This window comes from Acinonyx jubatus, chromosome C2, assembly GCF_027475565.1.
Source record: "Acinonyx jubatus isolate Ajub_Pintada_27869175 chromosome C2, VMU_Ajub_asm_v1.0, whole genome shotgun sequence".
NCBI classification, from domain to species: Eukaryota; Metazoa; Chordata; class Mammalia; order Carnivora; family Felidae; genus Acinonyx; species Acinonyx jubatus.
Window position 1 is genome coordinate 44,025,443 of NC_069384.1, and position 25,125 is coordinate 44,050,567.

The 25,125-nt window shown below is 34.6% G+C and overlaps 1 long non-coding RNA gene across 2 annotated transcripts in view; it reads right to left on the reverse strand.

The window, feature by feature from the left end:
* The window catches only part of LOC113604766 (uncharacterized), a 90,201-nt gene extending 65,894 nt beyond the window's left edge, over positions 1-24,307 (reverse strand). For both annotated transcript variants that reach the window (XR_008297614.1, XR_003426777.2), the window contains exon 1: positions 24,204-24,307. This is a non-coding gene — a long non-coding RNA (uncharacterized LOC113604766). The remainder of the gene's footprint in view (positions 1-24,203) is intronic.
* Positions 24,308-25,125: the final 818 nt, after the last annotated feature.

A 25,125-nucleotide genomic window follows, 5' to 3' on the forward strand; every position in this document is an offset into this window, starting at 1 on the left:
TTACATGGTGCCCAGATCCCAAGAGGGTGAAATCTATAAGACGTCTAAAGACCTTGGTATAAAAGTCACAAAGGAGGGGCACACGGGTGGCTCAATCTGTTGAGTTTCCAACTTTGGATTTTGGGTCATGTCATGATATCATGGTTCATGGGCTTCAGCCCCTCATTGGGCTCTGCACTGACAGCGCGGAGCCTGCTTGGGATGCTCTCTGCCCCTCCCCCACATGTGCAGGTGCAATCTCTCTTTCTCTCTCAAAATGAATAAACTTTTTTTAAAAATGTAAAATGAGGGGTGCCTGGGTGGCTCAGTCGGTAAAGTGTCCAACTCTTGGTTTCAGTTCAGGACATGATCTCACAGTTCCAGCCCCTCATTGGGTTCTAAGCTGACAGTGTAGAGCCTGCGTGGGATTTTTGCCCTCCCTTTCTCTCTGTGCCTCCTATGCGCTCTCTCTCTTTCTCTCTATCTCTCTAGATCAATAAATAATTTTTTTCTAAAAAAAATGTAAAATTAAAAATTAAAATTAAAAAAGTCACACAGGATAACTTCCACTGCATTTTATTGGCCAAAACAAACTCCAAGGACCAGCACGGTTTCACAGGAAGAGATCTATCCTCCACCTATTCATGGGAGGAATAGATAAGGATAGGAAGTATTGTTGGTGGTCATGATTGCAGATGATTTACTATAATCATCTTTTTGGCAGAAGAGAGTTACACTTGTTGTGATTGATATTTATTTTAGGGGAGATAAAGATGGTGGCAGAATCATTGTGAATATCTTTCTTTCAAGTTTTTTTTCCCCTAAATAGTTCTCAAAATTCTTTCTTGAATGTAACTGCCAAATAATTATAACATGATCAACCATTTTAGATAAAATATTTAGAAAGAGGAAAAAATTACATGGAATAGTTGAGATACACTCTAAGATCTCCTCCTAGACCATGTGAATAAACTACTCCAAATTACTCAAAAGCATCCAGCGCAATTCTTCATGGACCACAATATTAATATCTATTAATATTTATTAATAGATACGAATTTCATGTATGATGTATTTAGCTAATTAATTTTGAATTCATTTAGTTAAGTAATATAGAATCCAGTTTGACACTCCTTTGGATATGGACTGAGTACAGTTGGATGAACCCACATCAGGTATGGCAAAGACCAACTATCACTAATAGAAGGGCTGCTCCTGAGAAAGTAGATAGTTGAGATCTCATTTGTCACTTTCAATGTGATGTTTACGTCCAATGCTATAATTGAAGTGTTGTTGATAAATAGTTACTGAGATATATTGGAATTTGAGTTGGTAAAAGCTCTCAAGGTTTTTTTTCCCCATAATGGTCAAATGGAATTCTCGAGATATGAATAGAAAGAATACAGGAGAACTGTAGCTTATCAATAATCATATGCTCACTCAATACAACTAATCTATTCAGCCTGTTCTATAATAGAGTAAAATAATTACAGTGTGATGGAAATCCATCACTAGAATAACAGGGACTTAATCAGCTGTAAGTAACTTGTAGGCAAGAAAGGTCCAGATATAGCAGTAGCTGCAATATAACAAGACCCACAAATTTTGAGAGCAAGAGAAAGGAAAATTAGGGAAGAAAAGAAATGCAGAAGGATAGTTTAACATAGTTTTGTCACACAAATGTAAGCTTCTACTGTAACAATTAAAAACATGAAAATGTATGATGGTATGACACCTAAAATGACATGGAAAAGCAAGCAAGCAGAATCAAAGAAGAAATGTCCTGTACAAACTGCTATAAAAAATTAAATAAATGAAAATTATTTAACACCAGATCTGTAGTATAATATAACTGATATAATCTAAATTTCCTATATAGGTTGCACTATAACCAGTGTGTAACAAACAAGACATTTCCAGAAAACAATTACAGTCTGCCCCATTTCAAATAGACCTTTCAGCACAGACCTTGAATAGACTTTAATAGACTAGGTGACATTGGTGCTAGGCTTTCATTTCATCATAAACACATTTTGAAAGGTTGAAATACTTATTGTTGCTCTTTTGTCATCATTATCATCTGCTAAGCACCAGTGAGTTTCAAAGTTTCTTCCACGCCCCTTTCTAGTTCTCTATCTAAAGTATTAAAGTTTTCTGAAAATTCAAGCTATATCAGTTGAACAAGTCATTTTTCTTTCTGTTCTTTCATTTCAAAGACAGGATGAAATGTTGAGAATATAAAGACTTTAGAATAAAAGAGAAGCAGCTTTGCATCCTTAACCACTTAATGGTATTTAATTTCTTATTCTTATAGTGTCATGTCCTGATTTATAGTTTTAGGTACAAAAAAACCTCAATCACCACCTTCACCCAGTAATGCAAAGAATATATCTTTTACGTGCTCAAATTGAAGAAAATTCAGACCCCTCTCCCTCCTCCCTATTTGGCAAAAGTCATCCAGGTGTTTATAAAAATGACAAATGTCATTTCATCCATTTCATTGTTTGCACCAAGATTTAGAATAGTCACTTCCTGAAAATTTGGAAGTTCATAACTACTACCATAAGCAGGTGGCTCAGAGTAATCGTTTGCATTTCTGGCATAGTGACAAATTTGGAGGCATCCACAATGTTGACTATCTAGAGAAATTTCCCTCAAGTGCTGCTATTGTCATTACTCTGGTCCTGCCAGGATCACGGTTGCCCCTGCCCAAGAGCCAGCACTGAGAACTTCTGCTCTAAAACAGGGAGTGGGAACTTAGTTCTGCCCTTTGAGGTTGGTAGACATCTCAACTACCAATAACATGCTGCGCGAGCCATTACTAAAGGCAGTCATTGCTGAAAATAGGATATTGGATATAAGATTTTCTGTCCTACACTATGATGTTTGTGAGCAGTGAATAAGTTGCCATCGCTGCTATCAGTGTCCTACAGAAACCTCATTACAGGTTAACATACACAAGGCTATTGTATAATAAAATTTGCTTAGACTTTTAGTTTTAACCTTTGTCCTCACTGACTCAGTTAATTTCCCGAAGTACATTCCTACTCAGAGAGGGGCTAGTCAGGCAAAGTTCTGAGGTCTACTTAATTTTGGCAGTGAATTTATCCAATGGTCATTTGATTTCATATGTTTCCCTCCACTGCCTTTGGCTTTACTGACAGATTTCTGAGACTATAAATTTCAGGAAGCAGTGATTATATACCAAGACCATTCCTGCTCATATGCTCCCTGTATGCTTCGTGGAAGCTTGATTCTTTCTGAAAGCTTAAAAATTTGTATTCTTAAAGTTTCTTTCAAATTTTGGCTCCATCAACAATACTTCCACATTATCATCATTAGAATCTCCGTCATTATTTTCATCAGTAGCAGCCAAACAAGCAGCTGTCAATTATCTTTACAATAGGGGTCAGGGCAGATATGTTCATGATCTCTTCAATTCTAACAGTCTACACACTTTGTTCAAGACTTTAATAGCCTTACACTCATGAAAGAATGGACTTCTTAGTATAAAATCAGTGTTTTCTAATTTAAGAATATTTTTAGACTAAAAATGAAGTAAATAGCAGTGATTATGAATCAGAATTGTTTTTCATTTTTATATAACTTTTTGTTCATTTAACATTCAATTTTTTAATGTTTATTTATTTTGAGGAAGAGCACACAAGCACAGGGCCAAGTAGGGGAAAGAGAGAGAGAAGAGAGGGAGGGAGAGAGAGAGAGAGAGAGAGAGAGAGAGGGAGAGAGAGAGAATCTTAAGCAGCCTCCATGCTCAGTGTGGAGTCCAATGTGGGGCTCTATCTCACAACCATGAGATCATAAAGTGAGCTGAAATCAAGAGTCAGATGCTCAGCTGACTGAGCCAACCAGGCACCCAATGTTCACTTTTAATTAACATTTTCAGTATTATTTCCTCTCTAATTGTCTTATTTATAAAATGGCTTAATTTTCATAATAATGATTTAATAAGTCATATGTTGACACATTAACAATGATACTAGGCCAATAAACAAGGTAAGTCCTTTTTTCTCATGTAGCAAAGTAACATAAGTATCTTTTACATGTTTTCAGACAACAAAATTCCAGTACATATAAAAGGAATAAAACATTTCATAAGCTCTCTATACATTTTAGAATTAATTTGTGTAATAATTATTCAAAATGTTATGTTTTCTCTTGTTAATCTTGTGTGATTTCTAGAGCAAAATGCTTTTCTCCCAAATATGTTATCAGTGAATAATCATTTTGAATTGGTATATTGTGATACACAATTTAACTACTTAAAAGCATAAAGAATAAACATTTATGCTTTTTTTAAATGTTTATTTATTTTGAGAGAGAGAGAGCACACATGCACGTGGAGAAGGGGCAGAGAGAGAGGGAGAAAAAGAGAATCTGAAGAAGGGGGCATGCTGTTAGCAAAGAGCTCAATATGAGATTTGATCTCACCACCGTGAGATTGTGACCTAAGCCAAAATCAAGAGTAGGACACTAATGGACTAGCCACCCTTAAATGTTTATGCTTTTATTTTCTCTTTACCTTTAATGGCTATAAGAAACTAAACACATTGAGGGGCACCTGGGTGGCTCAGTTGGTTAAGCATCCAACTTCAGCTCAGGTCATGATCTCACAGTTTGTGGGTTTGAGCCCCACATCAGGCTCTGGACTGACAGCTCAGAGCCTGGATTCTGCATCTCCCTCTCTCTGCCCCCTCCTGCTTGTGCACTGTCTGTCTCTCTCTCTCTCTCTCTCTCAAAAATAAATAAATATTTTTTTTTTAAGAAAAGGAAATCAAATACATTCAAAGTACATTAAAATTACCTTTTAGTAATAATTTTTATAAGTTGTTCCTTTTAACAATATATGTATAAAATAGCACTATCTGTTCTGTTTCAAATTCCAAACTCTTAACAAAGCATCTACAAATGCTAATATGGAAGTAAATTAAAACAGTTTCCTCTCTGTAAATATTTTAGTTCATTTCTTGTATTTAAAAATTTTTTGAATGTTTACTTATTTTTTAGAGAGACAGAGTGCAAGCAGGCAAGGAGCAGAGAGAGAAGGAGAGAGAATTCCCAGCAGACTGCACTATCAGTACTGAGACCGACTTGGGGCTCAAATCCACAAACCATGAGATTATGACCTGAGCTGAAATCAAGAGTTGGCCACTTAACCAACTGAACCACCAAAGTGCCCCTATGTTTTTAGTATTTTAAAATGTATGATCTTGTTATAAATACACTTTGTATATACCTCAAAATTAGTTCTTTTATGAGTATGGTCTTAGAGAAAGTTTCCTCTTACTGTATGAAAGAGATTTCCATTTTCAAGTGAGGCCTTCTATTTTAGAGATAACACATGGATTTTGGAAAACAATATAATGTACTTTATAGAGCCACTATATATTGGTGCTCTAGAGCATACATGGTTACATATGCAAAAACCAAAGGAGATGCATTGTCTAATCAGTTAAATATGTATTCCAGCTATTATAAAAATAGAAGAAAAATAAAAATTCTTGTGATTTTCCTATCAATGTATAATTTGATTATTCATTTTGAACACATATCAATAAGCAGTGTCATTTTCCGAGGTCAAATTATGTTTTAAAGAAGAAAATAACACACAATAGTAGGAAACAATGACAAGGCAAGCTTCTCACCAAAGTACCTAATGTATAGGTTTATGGAATAATAGTACATTTAGACCCCATTGCATAATAAAGGCTCTTGAAAATTTCAGTATGACATTGAAAATTTAAAGAGAGATAAGGAGTAGGACAAAGATTTTGTTGAGAACTTTTGTGTGATTTTGTTGCTATCACCAGTTTTGAAAGTACTGTAACACTTCTTTCAATACCAAGGAAAGAAAACCATATCTATTGTTCAACATTAAAGTTCTCCATCCCTTCAGAGAACACCAAGATTTTTGTTTGTTTATTTATTTTTCTGTGTTTTACTATTTTGTTTCACTAATATCTCTGGTCACAACGGCAAAGACTTGAAGCTTCTAAATTTTGTTAAAATCCTAACAATTTCAAATCAGTATGTTTTCTCATGCCAAAAACAAAAACAAAAAATAAAAAAAAAAACAAAAGACAGTAAAAACAAAACAAAACAAAAACATTCTATCTATTATAATCAATTCTTCACTTCAAGTGTCCATAAATCAGAACCTTGCCAAAAAAGGAGTTTTTGTGTTCCATCACATTTAGTTATGAAAATGTAACAGCATATAACTTTTATAAAGATTTCTTTTATTTGATATAATTCAATTTATGAACAAACAAAAGTCTACAATTATAACTGCAAAGCATGACTTTCAAAAGGTTATCAATTGGGAAACATTCCGAACATAATAATATTAGAGGCGTAAAGATTATATAAGAACAAATCATGTTACCTTGCTGGTCTAAAATAATATTTCACATTTTATATAAATATTTGTCTCCAGACTAACACAAAATAGAAAAAAAAATCTAAATAAAATGTTACTGTTTAGGAGCTTTTTGAAATCTATCTGCCCATCACATTGGATAGATGGTTATGTTTACGACCTCTGTTTTAGAGCTTTGCCATGTATGCTTTTTCAAACCAAGATCTCTGAAAAAGGAGCTGCCTTCCCTGGTAAGCTTTATTGAGAACCTTGATTTGGCCTAAAAGAAACTTTTCCAGTCTTGAGATTAGAAAAAATGTCAATTTATCCAAAGCCAGTTTGTTTTTTCACTAATTTTTTTTTTGGTGGTTTTGTTTCATAGCAAACTTGAAGAAACAGCACAGAAGACAACGTTAAAACAAATATTGCAAGAAGGACAACTCAGAAAATTATTGAAAATAAATTGAATTTTAAAAAAGTGAAAAAAAATTGATTACCATTACTATGAAATTTGCTATTTAGAAAGTGACCATTTTAAAGTTGAATTTCTGAAAATTATTCCTCCCTGAAATATTATATTGGCATTTCACTTTCAGGATCCTACATTTATATTTAAAAGGCTTACTGGGCTCCTGGGTGGCTCAGTCGTTTACGTGTCTGACTTCAGCTCAGGTCATGATCTCCCAGTTCATGAATTCAAGCCCTGCATCAGGCTCTGTGCTGACAGCTCAGAGCCTGGAGCCTGCTTTGGATTCTGTGTCTCCCTCTCTCTCTGTTCCTCCCCGAATATCACTCTGTCTCTCTCTCTCAAGAATAAACAAACAATAAAACTAAATAAATAATAAAATAAGGGGTGCCTGGGTGGCTCAGTTGGTTAAACATCCAACTTCAGCTCAGGTCATGATGTCACGTTTTATGAGTTTGAGCCCTGAGTCAGGCTCTGTGGTGACAGCTCAGAGCCTGGAGCCTGCTTTGGATTCTGTGTCTCTCCCTCTCTCTGCCCCTCTCCCACTCGTACTCTGTCTCTTTTTTTCTCTCTCTCAAAAATAAACAAACATTAAAAAAAATTATAAATAAATAATAAAATAAAAGACCTGCAAAAATTAAAAATGAAAGAGTCCTCCTCTGTTCCTTATTTTTTGCATCGCAACCATATATATTGCTATAGAACCCCATGAGATTTATGATTTTAATGAAATGTTAAAACTTCCAATAAAAAGACATTATTACTATAATTATTTGACAGTAAAATATTTCCTTTCTGACCATGCTCTATGCCCATTGTCAGTTGAAGGAACCCGGGGAAACTTGTGACTTTTCCAGTTTGTCAAAGAAACTCAAAGGATAGAGCCCTTAGGCATAGTCAAAGTAATAATGCAAATTCCATTACAATGGTTTTGATCCACTTTCACTGTTCCCTGGCCTAGTAAATGGCTCTTTCTTCCATCACATGCAAGCTTCTGCTTACACTTAGGATAATTTTGAACATGATATAAATGGCTTGCAAGGAATGTATGGACTAGCTCTGTTTTAATTAGGATTATATTTGACTTCTAATCTCAGAAACCAAAGTAACAGTATCTTTTAAAAAGTCAGAAATGTGTTTAACTCTCATATTCATGTATATACTTTTGAGTCTGTATGTAAAATTCTATAATGTCAGGCTCCTTCTGACTTGTTTCTCCATAATGCACAACCTCTTTGCCCACCTAGTTAAAAAAACCTCTTGCGGTTCTAGCCATTACACCAACATTCCAGACAAAAGGAAGAAATAAGGAAGACAAGAGCACAACCTATCACTTTAAAGACACATTGCAGAATTAGTACACACTACCTCTGTTTAACTTCCACTGACTTGAACAGAGCCACGACTATGCATAAAGCTAAGAGATGTAGTTTTTATATGGCTAAGTACCAAGCTGAAAATTGAGAATCCCACAAAGCTATTCTTTTCCAATTATTCCTCAATTGCAGAAGGCTCATCTTCTGCAAGTTTCCTCTTAAGAGATGAGTGATTACAGTAATTCTTGTGTTCTTGCCTGTAAAAAAACTGATCTTCTGGAGACTTGTTAAATGAGGACATCTTGGATGGTTATTCAATTCTTGGCTTACATTTTAGTGCCCTTGAGTTTCCTGAAAATGCATCTTCATTTTTGTCCAGCCTTATACATTGCTGTCAAAATTCTGATGCCAACTTGATTTTTTTCCTCCCTTGTTAATTAATTCAATTTTCACCTTGACCTATGGAATTAAAACTTTACCTTTAAGTCCCAAAAGTTTTACTTACATATTTTGAAGTAGACTATCTCATGTGAGATTTCTCAGAAGTAAGGGGCTTTGAGGAATCTTAGATGAAGAGATCCAGGATCACTTAGCCACTCCTGTATGAAGACAACCCAGGAAAACTTATGCAATCGATGGTAGACAAACAGGAAATGAACTTTTATTATTTTATCCCCTAAGATTTGGGTTTACTATCATTTTTTATTTATTTTTTGTTTATTTACTTATTTTGAGAGAGAGAGCATATGTGAGTACACATGGGGGAGAGGCAGAGAGGGAGGGAGAGAGAATACCGAGTAGCTCTTCACTACTGTCAGCACGAAGCCTGAGGTGGGACTCAAATTCACAAACCCATGAGATAGTGACCTGAGCCAAGATCAAGAGTCAGACACTTCACGGACTGAACCATCTAGGCACCCCTGGGTTTACCATCATTAATGATATATCAATCTGCCTTGACATATCAGAATTGAGTAAATTTATTTCAGAGGCTAAAAATATGAAGATATATATTCTGAAGTGGCAACACAACCAACAAAATTTCACAAAGAGAAAGAAAACTGTTCATATTCCTTACAAACATAATGCAATTCACATAAACTCTGACGTATAGAAGAATAATATATTTCAATAAGTGGCAATTTCTTCAAGAATGGTAAGTTGATTTGATGTTAAAATATCCAAAAATATAATCCATGATAATAGAATAAGGAAGAAAACCCATGTCATAGTATTAATGGATAGAGAAAAAGCATTTGAAGAAAACACCCCTTTAAGTTAAAAGTTTTCAGTATATTAGAAAGAGAAGGAAATTTCTCAACCTACTAAAAAGGTATATACAAAAAACTATAGGCAATAACATACTTGACTGTGGAAAAATAAATGGATGCCTTTCTCCTAAGACTGGAACCAAAGAAAGGTTGTGACCTTTCATGAAGTCTATGAAACACTGTTTGCAGGCCCCAGTCAGTATAATTAAACAAGAAAAGAAAATAAATAAAAGAAATAAAGAACTTACAAAATTAAAAATTAAAAAAAAGTAATGCTGTCTTTATCTACAGATGATATCCTGTGTCCATGGAAAATCCTAAGAGCTGCTAATTTCTAGAATCTTGGAGTAAGGAGTGTGACAGACCATGTCCCCAGAGAAGCATTCATTCAACTGGTGAAAATCATAAATGCCAAATCTTTTAAATGGAATATAGCAAATAAAGAAATATTTACTCAAGAAAATCAACTAAATCTCAGAAGAATGAAAATCAGTGGTACTTAGACTACAATACACTCCTATTTGTTCCCCAGTGCCCTTAACACATACATCTTTGCAAGCTTACCGTGAGAGAAGCTCTACTCCAGGTGGGTAAAGCTAAGAAAACAGCTTTCCCAAGCTCTCAGTAAAGGGCTATGGTTTCACCTTCAAGAATAAGGCCACTAGCATCTCTCACACTCCTCCCATATCTATATTTTAGAATCTCTATTACAGCCACCTGCAGCCCAAAGGACTAGGTTTCCCACTCAGCCTCTATTCAAAGGACAGAAGCTCTACCCCATGCAGTACAGGGTGAGAGCACTGGGGTCCAATCACCTGTACTTCCGCTCCCTGTGAAACAGAGATTCCTTGCCAAAAGGGGCAAGCCAAGACCAAGTGGCTAAATCTCACACCTGACATATAGATTATGGTTATCAACTGGGAGACTTAAAACACAAAGATAATGCCAGTAGGGGATAGACAGAATTTAAGAACAGACAGTTCCACAACTCTAAGAGTTCTAAACTAATTCAGAGCTTGGAGAATTCATGACCTAAGGGCATTCTTGAAAACACAAGAAATCACAGAGGTGAGAAATTAAAAGGAGGTTGATAGTTCCAAGTTATTTTCACAATAAGAAAAATGGTAGGCCAGCTAAAAGTTTAACAGAGAAAATGAGGGAAGACAGCCAAGAGTCTTCTTGGAGACAAAGAAAGCCTGAAATTGGAAATACTGTCTCTGAAAAAGGATCTAACTTTAATTAGATCAGACTGTAGAGTGCAATATTGTGATTTATCATAAGAAGTATATATTTGGTCTTTGTCCTCTTTTCTGACACAGAGCTTCTAAAACCCTTAAAATTTCTTAAGTGGTGAGAATGAAAACGTATCTTTTGATATGTTAATGAGGTTACTTTTGGAGAGCTCCTAATGATGGGGGCTGGTTACTAGTGTAACCAACTATGCTATTAGAGGAATAGAATTTCATTCCCACCCTGGGACCTATAAGAAGGAAAAAGGGGCTAGAGACTGAATTCAATCACCAATGGCCAATGATTTAGTCAATCATGGTTTTGTAATAAAGTCTCTGTAAATACTCAAAAAGGATAGTTCCAGGTTGGTGAACACATGGAGATTCAAGGAAAATGGGGATGCCCAGAGAGAGAGCAGAAGCTCAAGCCCTTTTCTCATACCTTGTCCTATGGATCTTTTCCATCTGGATGTTCCTGAGTTAGACATTTTGTAATAAACCTGTGATCTAGCAAGTAAAATGTTTCTCTTGAGTTATGTGAACCACTTTAACAAATTAATTGTAACCTCAGATCTATAACAGATCAGAAGCACAGGTGACAATGTGGACTGGTGACTGCACTCTGGGGATAGGGAGGAGGAGGGCAGGCACTCTGTATTGTTATGGGTGAGAGAGTCTGAGTTGTGTGAATGAAGGTCATGGTCCTTGGATTCCCTGAGACTTATGAGATTCATGTAGTGCTCTGCCCTCAAATAAAGACAGCCAGAAGGAAAGTAGCAAACACAAAGCAGTTTATTAAAGTAAAAGTACACTCTCAAGGTGGGAGAGCAGGCAGGTTCTGTGAGGTGGAACCAGCCCCTAGGTTGTTTTGGGATTGGACATTATTGGGTCTCTCTGGGCTGGGGGGAGCCGTGGTGTACAGTGGGGTGGTCTTTAATGAAGGCTGCTTCCAATCACTTGGGAAATTCCTCCCACAATTTGGGAGGGGGGGGGTTTGACCCTACATGTTTGTACTGGACCATCCTGGATGTCTTTCTCCATCAGGTGGGGCTGTACCTACAATGCAAATGCATTACAATGAGTCTAGGGGTTACCCTGGAGCAGGGGTGGAAGAGGAGAGCACTTGTTCTTCACCTGAGCTTCTTTGGTCTGTCAGGCCCAAGTTTGGAAGCCACAAGTTCAAGATGTTGTGCTCCTGGGCTTATGATGTCTAGTTTAAGTATCATCATTCTCACTTCCAGCTTATGTCTCTATCATACCCCTTCAATGACTTGGGACTCTGCCTAGGGCATTCCTTCTACTGCTCATGTCTAGTTCTTACCTAACCATATGATTGAGCCTTTAACCTGTGGGATCTGATACTATCTCCTGGGAGATGGTGTCAGAACTGAGTTGAATTATAGGACACCCTGCTTGTGTCAGAGCATTTCTTAGTGTATGTATGGGAAACCCACACACATAGACATTGGAACTGTGTGATCAGAACCCATTAGGATCAATTCACGCCCAGGGCATTGTTGAAAACATAGATCAATCAGATGTCTATTAGTGGAGGCTAACAGGTAGGTGTGATATCAGTAGGAGATCAGCCAGAAACTTAATGGAGAGAAAAGGGAAAGTTACAGTCAAAAAGAACCTGGCCAAAACCATACTGATCTGAAATTCAAGAAAACTGTGTGCAAGCCTAATGCTATGCATTTTAAGAAGTGACCTCAGAGGCTAAACTTTACAGTGGAAATTACTTTATTGAAGTAGTTCAGCCAAATCATTAAAAAAAAATAAACAAGCTAACAATAACAATAATAACACGCCCCAGGTTGGGAGAAGGTAGTGTCAGTATATATTGCTACAATATTTTTTAAATTTTTTTTAACATTTATTTATTTATTATTGAGAGACAGAGAGGGACAGAACATGAACAGGGGAGGGGCAGAGAGAGAGGAAGACACAGAATCCGAAGCGGGCTCCAGGATCTGAGCTGTCAGCACAGAGCCCAACACGGGGTTCAAACTCACAAACCGCGAGATCATGACCTGAGCTGAAGTTGGACGCTTAACCAACTGAGCCACCCAGGCACCCCTATATTGCTACAATATATTATCTAAAACATCCAGTTAAAAAAAAAAAACTATAAAACACACAAGAAAAAAGAAAGTATGGGCTATTCACAGAAAAACAAGCAGACAATAAAAACTGCCTTTTAGAGAAACCCAGATATTGGACTCACACAAAGATCTAGAAGCATCCACTACTATGATCAGAGACGTATATAGAACCATGTTTAAAGGATTACAGAAAAATGTTATGAAAATGCCTCATTAAATATAGAATACCAGTAAAGTTATAAGAAATATATATAAAGGACCAAAAGGAAATTTTGGCATTGCAAAGCATAATCATCAAAATCTACAAAGTAAGAATAATTACAGAAAACTAGAACAAAAGTAGAAATAACATTGAGGCCTATCTTAAGAAAACTTTGGCCTGACACCTTTGAATACAATAATCTGATGCATATTTGGAATAGAATGAACATATTTGAGGTACTTGGGGCGGATGCATTGCTATGTGGGTGCCACTTTGGAGGTATAGGATATAAGGTAGGTTTTTTGTTTGTTCATGCATACACACATGCATGTATTTATGTGTTTGTTGTATGCTCATGAAAAAGAGAGAAACAGAAATGGGCAAAGTAAAAAAAAATAATTAGAATGAATTTTCAGATGACACTTGAATTATATAGGACTAAATTTACTAAATAAAGTGAATTGATATTAATGACCTTTCAAAACAGTAAGCACCAGGCTCAGATGTTTTCATTGATGAATTCTACTAAATATTTAAGAAAGTAATGATACAAATTCTCTACAACCTATTTCAGGAAGCAGGGAGAAAATTTCCAGCTCATTTATGAAGGTAACATTACCCTAATACCAACCCAGATAAAATCACTGCAAGAAAAGAAAACTAAAGCCCAATATCTCTCACGAATACAGATGGGAAAACTCCACGATGTAATATTAGCAAATCACATTTAACAATGTCTTTTATATATATGTGTGTGTGTGTGTATATATATACGTATATATATACGTATATATATATATGTATATATATATATATATATAGAGAGAGAGAGAGAGAGAGAGAGAGAGAGAGAGAGAGAAAGTAAAATTTATACCACATATGCGAGGTTGGTTCAACATTCAAAAGCCAACTAATGTAATCTCCCACTTCAATAGACTAAAGAATAAAATCATATAGGCACATCAATTGTTACAAGAAAAGTCACTTAAGAATATAATGTCCATTCATGTTAAAACTCAGAAAACTAGGAATAGAGGGGAACTTCAGCAACTTGATAATAGCTAAAACTAACATCATATTTAATAGTGAGAAAATGGACACTTTCCCCTTAAGATCTAAAATAAGCAGGGCCCCCTGGGTGGCTCAGTCAGTTAAGCATCCAACCTCGACCTCGGCTCAGGTCATGATCTCACAGTTTGTGGGTTTGAGCCCCGCATCGAACTCTGTGCTGACAGCTCAGAACCTGGAGCCTGCCTCACATTCTGTGTCTCCCTCTCTCTCTGCCCTTCCCCCACTCATTCTCTGTCTCTCTGTCTCTCAAAAATAAAGCAAAAACATTTTTAAAAAAATTAAAATAAGCAAAGATTCCGCTCCTGATCACTCTTATTCACCATCATACTGGAATCCTAGCTACCACAATAAGGCAAGAAAACAATATAAAAGTATACAAATTTGGAAGGAGGTAACATAAGTGTTTTTGTTCTTAGATGACATGATTGCCCATGTGGAAAACCCAAAAGAAATAATGACAAAATTCCTGGAATTAGTAGGTGATTATAGCAAGGTTGCAGCATACAATGTTAGTATACAAATGTCAGTTATATTCCTATATCTTGGCAATGAAAACTGGATTTTGAATTTTTTTAGAAAATCACACTTTATAAGAGATCAAAAGAATGGAATTCTTAGACAGAAATTGAACAAAATATGCACAAGATCTATATGCAGAGAATTGTAAAACTTTGATGAGAGGATTCAAATATCTAAATAAATGGAGAGAAATGACATGATCATGGATTAGAACATAGTACTGATAAGACTGTCATTCTTGATTACTTGATCAAGAGATTCAATGCAATCCCAATCAAAATTCAAGAAAAGTATTTTGTAGATATTGAAATACTGATTTTAAAGCTTATATGGAAGAGGAAAAGACCCAGTATGTCCAACATAATACTAAACAATAACAATATTGGAGGCTTAACACAGTATATGACTTCAAAATCTATTAAAGGATATAATAATCAACACAGCATGGTATTAGTGAAAGACTAAGCACATAGATCAATGGAACAGAGTAGAAAGCCCAGAAGTAGACCCACACAAATACAGTCCACTGATCTTTGACAAACGAATAAGGCAATGTAAAGAAGAAAGGATAGTCTTTTACACAAACAGTGCTGGAATATGAAAGAAAGAAAAAGAAAGAGAAAGAGAGTGGGGAAGGAAGAAAGGAGGGAAGGAAGGAAGGAAGGAAGGAAGGAAGGAAGGAAGGAAGGAAGGAAGGAAGGAAGGAAGGGGGAAATAAAGAAACTAAACACAAACTTTACACTTTTCACAAAAATTAGCTCAAAATGGATCAAAGACCTAAATGTAAGATGTAAAATATATTCGACTAGAAGATAATATAAAAGAAAAGTAAATGATTTAGGTTTTGGTGATTAGTTTTTAAATGCAACATCAAAACAACAATCTGTTTTTTAAAATTTATAAATTGGACTTTACTGAAAGTAAAAATTTTTGTTATTATAAGACACTGAACAAAAAGACAAGGCAATAACTGGAAGAAAATATTTCTAAAATATGTCTCCTATAAAGGACCTCTATCCAAATATCCAAAATGTGAAAAGAACTCTTAAAACTCAACAGTAAGAAAACAAACAATCCAATTTTTTTTAAATGGGCAAAATGTATGAAAAGATGTCTCAAAAAAGAATATATGGAAAACATGACAAGTAAGTATTTGAAAACATATTTAACATTATATGTCAGTAGGGAACAGCAAATTAAAATAACATGACACCACTATATACCTTTAAGAATGGCTAACATCCAATCAAAAAAATTGACTGTACAAAATGTTTTTGAGGATCTGGAACAGCAGGAGCACTCAGTCTTTGCTGATAGAAATACAAAATTGTACAGCCAATTTAGAAGACAATTTCACAGTTTCTTACAAAACTAAATACCACACCAAACGATCCAGCAATAATGCTTCTAGATATTTAACCAATTGAGTTGAAACATCTTCCCACACAAACCTACATGTGAATGTTTGCAGCAACATTATTTATAGTTGCCAAAGGCTGGAAGCAACCAAGTTATCTTTCAGTAGGTGAATGGGTAAATAAATTATTATGCATGCATATAATGGAATTTTATTCAATAATAAAAATAAATGAACTATCGAGCTATGGAAAACATAGATGCATCTTAACTGCATATTGCTAACTGAAAAGAGTCAGCCAGAAAATACAATGTAGTATATGATTCCAATTATGTAAATTTCTGAAAAATTAAAGAAATATCAGTGGTTGCCAGAGATTTGGGGGTAGAAGTAAGGGAGAGTTGAATAGGTGACATACAGGGGACTTGGGAATGTAAAACTATTCCAAATGATACTGCAATGAGGAATGCATGACATTGTGCTTTTGTCAAAACCCACAGAACTTCACAGCACATGGATTTAAACATAATGTATGCAATTATTTAGGAAGTTGAAGGATGCCAGGATGGAATAATGACTCTAATACAGCAAGCTAAGTGCATTTCATATGTATGAAACAACCTCCCTGAAGAGGTCAGGATGTGTGCATGGGGAGATGTGGTGACAAAGTAACTTTGGAAACAAGTGGGTAAAAGAAACTATAAATAAGCACTGTATTATACTTGATAAAGTTTTCCAGTGGAAAGCAATTCTTATACAGCTATACACATATGTTGAAATTGAACAAATACCCAAATGTATGGTGGATGGAGGAAGCCAGGTTCTTACTGGTGAGGTGAGAATTTATGGATAAGCAAAAGGAGGCTAGAACAATCCATATGGTGATACATTATAGTTGTGACCATCAGTATGAACTCATATTCAGTTTTATATACATGTAGATTGTTAAAAAAAGAAATATTTATAGATATGTGTATATATACACATGTTAACATACACATATATACCTTCTTGTTCTGTCAGCTGAGCTGGCCTAGAAGCAAGGACACCTTGGTAGCAAAGAGTATACCTAATACCAATACCTTCGTTTCTAACACCATTTCCCAGTAAAAGAAACCATGCTACTTGGAGAAGTGGCTAACTATAGGACTTGAGCAGGAAATACATGTGATGAGACTGAAGCATCTTGTTGAGTCAAATCAAAAAATAAATAAATAAAACCTACATTGATGGGGTGTGAAAAAGACATGGGAGCCACAGGGCACATTTCCCAAAGGCCAGTGTTAGAATGTTTCATCAACAAAATAAAACAATATTAAGCTAATACCCAAAGTATAAAATAAATATCCATAAGTCCATATGGAACAAACATATGATTGAAAAGACAAATCTCCCATGCAGAAGAATTCCAAATAATATGTGAAAACTACATGTGATACAGTATCCTAAATGGGATCCTAGACCAGAGAAAGGAGCATTAGGGAGAAACTAAAAGAATCTTAATAAAGTATCAACCATAATTAAGGATAGTATATCAAAATTGTTTCACTAATTGTAACAAATATACCATATTAATACAAAATGTTAATAAGAAAAAACTAGATGTGGAATATAGAAGAACCTCTATATTATCTTCTTAATTTTTCTGTAAATCTAAAACTGTACTAAAATGTGTGTTTAAAAGAAATGAAAGATCAGAAAAAGATATCACAAAGACATTGACTTTAGAAAAGCAGGAGGGATTATACTAATATCACATAAATCATGAATTCAATTTATTTTGGACAGTTACATTTATGAATAAAGTTCAAGAAATCAAAAACATAAGGACATTATGATTTTAGTTTCATGCTCTCTATTCACTAGAATCTCTTCCATATACTACTTTGAAATCAACAAATTACCTCCATAACATGTTTCCACATTATGTTGAAATTCTAAAGGTTAGATTTCATGATGAAATGTTCATCTCCCCACATATTCTCTTTTATGTTGTTGCAAATTAGCCAAGAAAAATGCCTCAGGCTCACTCATTCAGAGAAAATAAAAGGTGAAATATTGAGAATTTGGAGCAAAATTGGCTATTTTATGTGAAAGAGTAAAAAATTAGTTTCCCATTTGCAATAAGATATCTCTTATACTCAAAACTGAAGAAAAAGGAACTATCAAAGTGCATAAGCCATGGAAAATGATAACAAAATAATTTTTAAGAAGCCTTTTTAACCTATTCACATATAAAATTATCATATTACAATACTTCTCGCATTAAATATCACTGTGCTAAAGGTTATTTCAACTGCAAACCAAGAGATAATTCAAATCGGTATACTACGTTCTTGTGTCTCAAGATATTATATCATTATTTTTCATTCCCTTTTATAAATTACTGGAAAAATATTTTAACATCATTTTATTTAATGATTAGTAGCTTCTAAAAGGTGTTTATTCCGTAAGAAATAATTCCCCATTTCTACTTTAATAAGTAAAAATAAAATAACTTGTCTACTGTGTAATCTCATCCATTTTATTCACAATATCATCACTTTGTGACTTAGATATTTAATCAATGTAAATCTGAGTTTCTTTAAAGAATGAGCATGGTTTTTATGTTAACTTTTAGTTTGTTCCCCTTAATATTTAGGAATTTAGGATAAAAGCATCCAACATACATGGGGATGAGAATCAGGCTGACATGTATAAAACTTCTGTTGATCACATTCTTTAGAAATATATGTCACACTTATGTTTTAATTTTAAATCTCACAGAATTGGTATGATTCCAATTATCCACAACTTATATCCATTCTCATTTGATCTTATAATTTTTCCAATGAAAAAGCAATACAACAACTCACCCATCCCAACCCTGCCCCATGCAGAATCATTCATTACTGATTCCTGTTTACTTTCTCTGAGTAATGAGCAGTTTTGCTCCATATGATACCACTGATGAGGACAGAATTCCTAACGGAGTTGGCTTTAGTTGAACACTCTATGGTGCAATATGAAACTATATCCTTAAGGCCACTCACTGTGAGCTCTCAATATGGGAACACACTGCAGCCTCCCATCCACTGACACTCACAAATTTTCATATATCCTCCTACCAATTCCAGTTTTCCTAAATTCAACAATTTAATTAATTAAAAGTATTTAAATTACAATGACAATAATATGAAAATGCAATAACAAAAAAACTAGAAATATAAATACCTATATAGAGAGATCATAAAATTCTACTGAGAGACATAAAGAAGGATAAAATAAGTATATGAAAATCATTCTGGGGGTACCTGGGTGGCTCGGTTGGCTGATCATCTGTCTTGATTTCGACACAGGTCATGATCTCACAGTTCATAGGTTTGAGCCCCAAACTGGGCTCTGCACTGACTGCACACAGTCTGCTTGAGATTCTCTCTCTCCCTGTCTCTCTGCCCCTCCCCAGAAAACACGTTCTCTCTCTCTTTCTTTCTCTCTCTCAAAATAAATAAACTTAAAAAAAAATCAATCTGGGGGCACCTGGGTGGCTCAGTTGGTTAACCTTCTGACTTCAGCTTAGGTCATGATCTCATGGTCTGTGGGTTTGAGCCTCACATCAGGCTCTGTGCTGACAGCTCAGAGTCTGGCGCCTGCTTCAGATTCTGTGTCTCCCTCTCTCTCTGCCCCTCCCCTGCTCATGGTCTGTCTGTCTCCATCTCTGAAAAATGAATACACATTAAAAAAATTTTTTTAAATCATTCTGTAAGATATTTCAGCATAAATATAAAATTATAAAATCCCAACAATTGAGTGTGGAAATCCATCGTGATCCTTAACAGCATTCATTGTGTTTACTTTCTTGTTTTGCTTAGTTTAATTTTTGTTATTTTTCTAGATTTTGGAAACATATAAGTATGAAATTTTATCTAGTAAAATGAATACTTGTAAGTAGCCAGGAAATTTATGTTTTAAATGTTGTAAAGGAGTCTTACTATATGACATACTAAAAGAGTATTTAAAATTACAGTAATTGAGTAGTAATGGTTCACAATTAGAGTCAACTGAAATAATCAGGAAATAATTTCAAGTAAATACATACTAAGTACTATATCACTCAATTCTTTTCCAGTTCCAAATGACTAACACAAAATAACTCAAGTGTAAGGCTAAGAAGGACTTAAGGCAAGGTTTAAAGGATGCTCAAATTATATCTTATGCCACCAGGAAGAGAGTTTCTATCTCTCTTTCTCATCTCCTTTCTCCTTCCATAAATCTCCATATTTAGCCAGTTTTCCATTCAAGGTAGATATTGTAACATAATATCCTGTTTCCTTCCCCATTGAAGTTCAGGTAGAAAATCATAAGAATTTCTTCCCCAGAATATTTAGCAAACATCACAGAACATCTTTTTGATCAAATGGCAATACAGAAGCCAATTAATGGGCTGACAGAAGCCTTAATCATTTGTTCTATAGAACAATGGAGGTGGAGCTTTATCAGTAAGTTGTACAAGTTAAGTATTCCCCATACAGCTGCTCCCTAAAATAATTTTTGTCTCTTCAAATGACAGGTCTAGTTTTGAAATTCACACATTCTAATTTTCAAGTTAGTTTTGTTATTTAATTATTTAATAGTAAAAAGGCTGAATTTCTCTCATGGAGAGAATGTTGTAGAAGTATGTGATGTAATGCCAGAAGAGCTGGAAACAAAAATGTAGATATATTTGTTTTGACTTAAGGGAAAGGACATTTCTTTTACCAACAGAGCGATGGGTAAATATGGAGAAAAGTTGGTAGTTGTAAGCAGAGAGAACACTTGCTTAATGAACTAATCAGGAAGAAAGATTACATAATGGAAGTAAAGAGGAAATAATGAGATAAAAATCTTGAAGAAAGAGTGGAAGGTATTGAGAAACTAAACAGATGATGGAGTTGCTAGTCCTCTTGAAACTGGAGAACAAAAATTTTACTTGCATCTAGGCACTTTATTATTAGTCACTTTATTTTATCTAAAAGGAACTTTGAGTTACTACCTTGAAACAAACATGCAGTATGTTCTGCAAACCCTGAACAGCTGAACAAATGGATAGGAAAGGCAATAGAATTGCATAAAATGGCAAAAAAATTAATTGATGTCATAGATGATGGGATCTGGGCTGAACAGAAAAGAAAAAGAAGTTTAAAATGAAATAACACCTAGAAAAGGAAAGTGGAGAACTTGGTAGATCTGAAAAGAAGGCTATTAATATTGAGAGAGTGATAGAGAAGCAAAACTCTGTTCAAAGAAAGCAATATTCATTTCAGAGCTGGAGAGATTTCAAGAAATGAATTCTGTGTTGTGACCATAGGAATGAGCTTGCTAAAGTGACATGTGAATAAAGATCATTCAAATTTAATTGGACTGTGTGAAAGTATTAATGTGTCTTTTCTAGGCTTATCCAAGTTTAACCAATGTTGTGATGGAATGGTTCTATGAGAAATGATCAGAAAAATTTAATCTAGCCCTAGATTCTTCATGCTCCATTTTCCAGTAATAGACTTAGAAACACTTTAAACTGGTGTTTAAAGTTTCACTCATGTACGTGATAACTTACCCACTCATCCTTTAAAAAAACAAAATATTAAGGATCTTATTTGTCAGGCATTGTTATATACATGAGTGATATAAAAATAATATGACATGGTCTCTCTCTGAAAGAACAAAATATATAGAATGGATATTATTATGGCAGAAGACATGAGACACAGTAGCAGAAAGATGGGGGAGTAGAATCGAGGAATGGGATACCAAGGAGAGCTCCATTCTCTAAAGTAACTGGAGGAAAAGAGAAAGAAAAATAGATGTTTTACTCCCGAAAAATTTTTTAAGGATGGACTTTAAAACCACCAATTAAGATGAAACCCATAATCCTCTTAATCAAGGGGAAAAGAAAATGCTTTGACTATCTGAAAACTATCCTAATCAGGAAAATTACTGGAACTGTGCTGATTAATACCATATTCAAATGATTATTAACAAGGAGCAATGTGGTGCATTAACATAAAATTTTGAAATATTAAATTCAATGTATTTTTATATTTTTAGAAATGAATACTGGGAATTTATAGGATTTAAATCTGGGAATATAAATATAACTCAAATGCTAACATATGCTATAAAAACTACTAGTAAAATAATCCATATAATTCTAGAACATATATGTCACTCTTTATTTGCAGTATTTTCCATCTACTGTGTTATTCAAAGAATGATAAAAAATATTAAGTTATCCCAACCAAGAAATCATGAAAACTTTAACACGTATTTCTTAATTTCACATGTACTGAGAAGCCTTTCAAAACCTAGATAATATGCATTTATTCAAACTTTTCATTTACCAGTATCCGTGTCCATAAATCAGCTTGTCTTTTATACAATAGGATAATGTATATCCAGGTTCTGTTGCTGCTAAGATCCAGGCATGTCTGGACATGTTTATCTCTTAGGAAGCTTCTATTTATACAGAAGTCTTAGGGCAGAAAGAGACAGACAAGACAAAACCTGACCTAATATCAAGCCTTAGTCTTCTGAGTTAAAGAGAAATTTTCTATATGATACAGCCACTATCATACAGATTTAATATTTAGCTTAGCCCTCAATGGAGTTATCTCTCAGTTGTGTAGTAAGCAGCATAGGAATGAAAAGTTGAAAAAGATTATATTCTGAACTCTCTAAAACCTTTGGGTATACTCAGAACTTTTTTGAGATCTTTCTAATAATACTTTTAAAAAAATGCTTCCTCATATATCTTTCAAGAAGTAGGCTATGCTATGTAATAGATAAACACAGAAATCAGTCTGATGTGAGTTGGGAAGTCTTTGTCCAATTTACAGCTAGAATGTTTAGATCATATGATCTTCTGGGCCATAATATTGAGGAAGAGAGGAAAGATGGCATACTAGCTCTTAACTGTCCTGGCCCAGAAGTGCCGCATATCACCTCCACTCATAATTCAATCTCACAATTCAATCACAGTGTCTCAGCTAACTTCAAGAGAAGCTAGGAAGCGAAGGTGCTCTCAGGAGCCGAGGGATAAATAAATAAATAAATAAATAAATAAATAATAAATAAATAAATAAATAAATAAATAAATAAATAAATAAAAAACAGGATTTGCTGAAAGCTGGCCTCACACTATTCTGCCACATTGATGCAGGTTAATGTCTACTTTCAGCATTAGGTGTCAGGGTGTCAGCAATGTTTCTCAGAGTGCAATGGGTACTAGGTTAGCAGGTGATTCTGGAGGGCAGTGGCAGAGGTTAAAGTACAAAGTTGAACACTACTGGAGTAACAGCTGAGCTCTATAGGTGCAGCCATATCTACAGGAGGAAGGGAGACATCCTTACCCAATAAAAGCAGAGTGGCCAAAGGGGGAAAGAAAAATCTGATGGCTGTACTATGAACCATGCTAACCAGCACAAGTAGTCTTGTGAGAAATATCACAATATAAAATTAAGGAAAATATGCTGGGAGAAATGGAGAAACTAAAGTTACACGTTTATTTTATGCTTTCTCATATTTCCACTTTCGTTTTTTTGTTTGTTTGTTTGTTTGTTTGTTTTTAAGTGGTCCTATGTTTAATTCTCAGTCAGGTGCAATCAAAATAAACACATTAGAATTTTCACGCTTTTATTGGTGAATTTAAGATGAGGCGGATTTAGGCAGTTTATCTTTGCATTTCCAGCTTGGAATGCTCTTGTTGTGTTCTATTATGTTCTGTAAATATTTGTTGCTTCTTTTTATGTGGAAAGCATTACTAAAGGCATTGGAGGAAATATAAAGTTAAATAAATGTTTCTTCCCCTCAGGAACATTTAAACAAATAGAATGGTGAGTCAAATTCACAAATATTCATGAATCAAAACAAACAATAGTAAGTGCAGTAAATGTGGTACAAAGTGATGTAGAAAATGAACACAGAGAACACTTCTAATTTGGGAAAAAAGAAAAACTGAAAACCAATCTTCTAAAAAAAATTACCTTCACTTTAAATTTCCATCCCAACAATTCTAATGAAAGCAATCATAAGCTTTGTAGGGATTAACAAATCAATCCCTGATCTCTCTCAAACCCCGGATAATCCCCCACTTCCTGCTGAACACATCTATTATCATCTTTCTCCATCCTCCTGACTGCTACTAGCACTGCTGTTTTTCCAGTCAACTGGCTTAAAACCAATTTGTTATTAACTTTCTTTTATGTATAATTTTCTATATTCAATTAGTTGAAATTTGCTTTTCCCCCTTTACAGTCTACCTTATCCTAATTTGGCATTATCTGCCTGCTGTATCTTACCGTAATATTATTTCTCTCTGTGCTCTATGGTTCCCCACTTAAAGCTCTCTCTTGACACATCCTACATGACTGCAGTCAGCCACCAGTTTGTCCTTTCAATGCCCTGGCCTCTGTTAACCAAATAGAATGTTAAATTATTCAGAATCTATTTGGTTTATGATGTTTTACTCTATCTAATATTACACTGTTTTGCTTATGACTGGCAATACCTTGCACCTATTAGGTACATTTTGAGCTGAAATGAATTCTATAAACTACACCACTTAAAACTGAAAGAGAAACTGTGAAGCCAGTAGCAAAAAGATACCAAAATACTTTTTGAATAGTTTCTCCAACATTCTAAACTGTATAATTTAGATAATGATAATTAGATTGTATTAGTGGTATATTTCCAATTTAAAATATTTGTCACTGATAATGCTTTGTAATAATATAATTCACTAGAATGATAGATGTGGCTTCTTCCAGAGGGAACAAAAAAAGGAATTTTTCTACTTAGATCCAATAGTTTCTTTGGGTCCTTCAAAATTATAGAAGTTTTAGAAATAGAAAAAGTATTCCTATTTACCACTTTATAACAAAAAATGTTGTAACATTATTAACTCTAGGACGGCTTGCCAAGTCCCATCAGACCTTGCAGGAAAAGGTCAAAATTATTTATACATTATTTTATGCTCCAATATTAGTAATAGGTTAAGGGGAAGCGACTATTTAAGAAAAAAAATGGACCTTTTAAAGATCTCGAGTGGAAGTACTGCCAAGGAAAAAAATTATGAGATCATAGAACTCTAGTAAAAATGTCAACTTGCCTGTTTCAGTGTTTTATACATTGGTTAGTAGTTGTGCCAGGATATCTTTTCACAACGGAAAAGAATAAATTATGCCACCATTATGTGAAATATATGGACCCCCACAGAGAATG